Below are 3,472 nucleotides of genomic sequence, written 5' to 3'. Positions count from 1 at the left end.
TCGCCCAGAGCTGCAGGGAGGGCGAGAGGCCCAGCTGGGAGGGTCTGCCCGGGCCGGCCACTGGCCGGGAGCCCAGCAGGAGAGCGAGGGCGCACAGAGCTGGGAAGGACAGCTCCGTCCATCTGCACCCCCTGTGGACGGGGAAGGACACGCAGTAACAGAAGTGGGGCCTGTTCCCCGTTCACCACCCCACGCTTCTGGGAACCACTGACGCCATCACCAGTTCAAACCCCGTCTGTGCAGCGCAGAGGGCACTCGGGAGGCTCTGGAAAACGCCAAAGTGCCCAGAGGAAGGCAAAGATGCCCCACATGCCCTCGCCCACAGACAAGCGCGGCCAGGATTCCCAACCAGTGAACACCCACCTCCCCTCAGGCCACCTCAGAACACAAATGCCATCCACACCCGGAGCCAAAGGCCGGCAACCGCCTCCCACGCAGAACTGAAGCTGCCCAGGCTGTCCCCACCTCTGCTGCACGGGGCCTGGCCTTGGCACCGGCCCCGCCCTCACCTGGACCAGCTCCGCCCCGCCCCCTCCCCAGGTGCCTGGCAGGCCTTAGCGTCTGGGGAGAAAGATAGTCTTGCTCAGGCGGCCTGTTGTTGAGGGGGTCCCCCCACTCGCCCCAGGTGACTAGAATCGGCTTGCGTGCCTGTGTCCTTCCCGGATGTGGGTCCCTGAGGGCAGCGGCCTCTGGGGCCTCATTCAGGCACCCGCACCTGCTCGCTGTCCGCACCTCGCTCCGACCTCGTCGCTCCGAATCTGCAAACCTTGAGAGGCTCCGCTCACACTCAGCTCAGCAAGAGAGGTCACCTGGCCAACGTCGGCCTCTGCGGGCACTCCCTGGCCCACCACTGCCGCCCGCCGCAATGGTGCGGCCGACACTCTGCAGCCCAGCTGGGGCCTCTGACCCGTCCTGCCTCCTGCCTATGGTCCTTGCTTCCTCCGCAGGCCAGGCCCATACCTGACTCCTGACCAAAAGCCAGGGGGGACGGTGGCTATCCTGGCAGACACCCACAGGGTCTGAGGGCACCTGGACCAGACTCCCCATCTCCAGGCCGGACCCCACCTGGGCAGACCCGACACCACACAGCCCATGCAACTTCTCATGCTGGGGTGCCAGCCATGCCCTGGGAGAGAGCCTGGCAGTGGGCTCACCTGGCTAAGTGTTGGTTACATTGGCTGAGAATATATTTTTTTAATATATTTTATTGATTTTTTTAGAGGGGAAGGGAGAGGGATAGAGTTAGAAACATGTGTCAGCTGCCTCCTGCACACCTCCTACTGGGGATGTGCCCACAACCAAGGTACGTGCCCTTGACCGGAATGGAACCTGGGACCCTTGAGTCCACAGGCCGACACTCTGTCCATTGAGCCACACCGGCCAGGGCTGCTGAGAATATCTTAACTGCAGTCAGGTGAGGGCACTGCCTCTCCTGGGCAGACTCCTGTTACTCTCTCCTTGGCCCCCGGGACCCCATTTGGAAATAAATAGGACCTCAAATGAAATTTGGGAGGGTCTGTCGGGGGAGTTCTTCCACCCTACCACTTGGCACCCAACAGGTAGAGACACCTACATCTCCAACTGATGTTTTCTAAGTCCCTACCCCAGTGGGAGGAAGACTTTCTCCCCGCCTGGCAACAGCTCAGCCAATGAGAGGCTGTCACAACGCAGCGATGAAAAGCCACTGCGGTTTGAACTCCAAGTTTCCGCCAATGGGCTCTTTGTTGGCAACAGCCCCTCCCAACTGCCCTCTTTCCTCTATAAGTGCAGGCTCCTCTCCTTTGTTCTGGGGACCTGCTGGTTTGCCCTGGGCCAGTGGTCGGCAAACTGCGGCTCTTTGGCCCCTTGAGTGTGGCTCTTCCTTAAGCCTTCGCAGTACCCTAATTAAGTTAATAACAATGTACCTACCTATATAGTTTAAGTTTAAAAAATGTGGCTCTCAAAAGAAATTTCCATCGTCGTACTGTTGATATTTGGCTCTGTTGACTAATGAGTTTGCCGACCACTGCCCTAGACTAACGTCCTGAATTATGATTCTTTTGTTCTTTTTTTTTTTTTTAATTGATTTCAGAGAGGAAGGGAGAGGAGAGAGGAATAGAAACATCAATGATGAGAGAGAATGATGGATCAACTGCCTCCTGCCTGCTCCACTCTGGGGTTCCAGCCCACAACCCAGGCATGTGCCCTGACCGGGAATCAGACCTGGTTCATCATAGGTTGGGTGGGCTCTTTGCTGTCCTTGAATAAACCCATTTTTTTTCTAGCACAATAACTGTCACTCAGGGGAACTTGAGACCATTTTGTTGGAGCTTATGGGACATGTTTTTGCAGCTCAGTCTGGCTGGCCTGCCCTGGGGTAGGTGTGTCTACGATGGCTGTCAACTGCCCCCCCTCCCCGCCCCGCACAGTGCCCAGCACTGGACATGTTTGCGAGTGGAGAAGAAACAAGGTCTGTAGTAGGAACCAGAGGTGAGTCTGTCCAAATTCTTCCCATCATGCAACGTGCAAAATTGTGAGTGGACTCAGGTCTCCCCAACCCCTGGGCAGAAGGAAATCCGTCTCTGACGAAAGCAGCCCGTAATGCCGGATCATGATTTAATGCTCATGTTGCTTTTCCTTTTGGGTGGGGTTGCCCTTGTCAGAACGCCTGTGTTTGTGCAGCAAACACCTACCTGTAGGAATGCTGTCGTGAGCACTTCGTGCAAAGCCCCGAGGATGACCCAAACCAGGGTCAACACTGACAGTCAGATACCCATTTGATCAGACGAGCTAGAGAAATCGGAATCGCCCGTCAGTTCTTTCCATAACACAATCTGCAAAGTCATGATGTGCGCATTCAGAGAGCACAGCCAAAAATGTAAACAAAAGCACCGGACATGCATTTGTTGATCCATACAAATGTTATTTTTCTAAATTGTGTGATATTTGTGGCACTTGTCACATTTTTAAAAATGTATAATTTGTCCTCTTATACAAAACTATTGTAAAATAGCCCTAGCCGGTTTGACTCACTGGATAGAGTGTTGGCCTGTGGACGGAAGGGTCCCGGGTTCGATTCCAGTCAAGGGCACATGCCTGGGGCTTGGTCCCCAGTGTGGGGCGTGCAGGAGGCAGCTGGTCAATGATTCCCTCTCATTGATGTTTCTATCCCTTTCTCTCCCTCTCTGAAATCAATGAAAATAAAAATTTAAAAAAACAGAACTATGAGATATTACAGAATTCTTGTAAAGGAATCTACATTATACAAAATATACAAAAATGTCTCCTTTTCTAAGTTTGGTTTGTTATCTTAAAGAGAGTCCTACCCCACGTTGTGTCTCCGCGTCACGTGAGCACGAGCCCAGGAACACACCTGCCTGCAGCCTGGCCCAGCCCCACAGCTTGGCCCGTCTGAGGGCGCGCACCCGAACCCCTTCCCGAACCCCTCCCGGCACCGGGCCAGGCCGGGCTGGGCTGAGCCATGTCCATCCCC

Source organism: Myotis davidii, unplaced genomic scaffold (assembly GCF_000327345.1).
Source record: "Myotis davidii unplaced genomic scaffold, ASM32734v1 scaffold609, whole genome shotgun sequence".
Taxonomy (NCBI): domain Eukaryota; kingdom Metazoa; phylum Chordata; class Mammalia; order Chiroptera; family Vespertilionidae; genus Myotis; species Myotis davidii.
Note: the sequence above shows the minus strand (reverse complement) of the source record.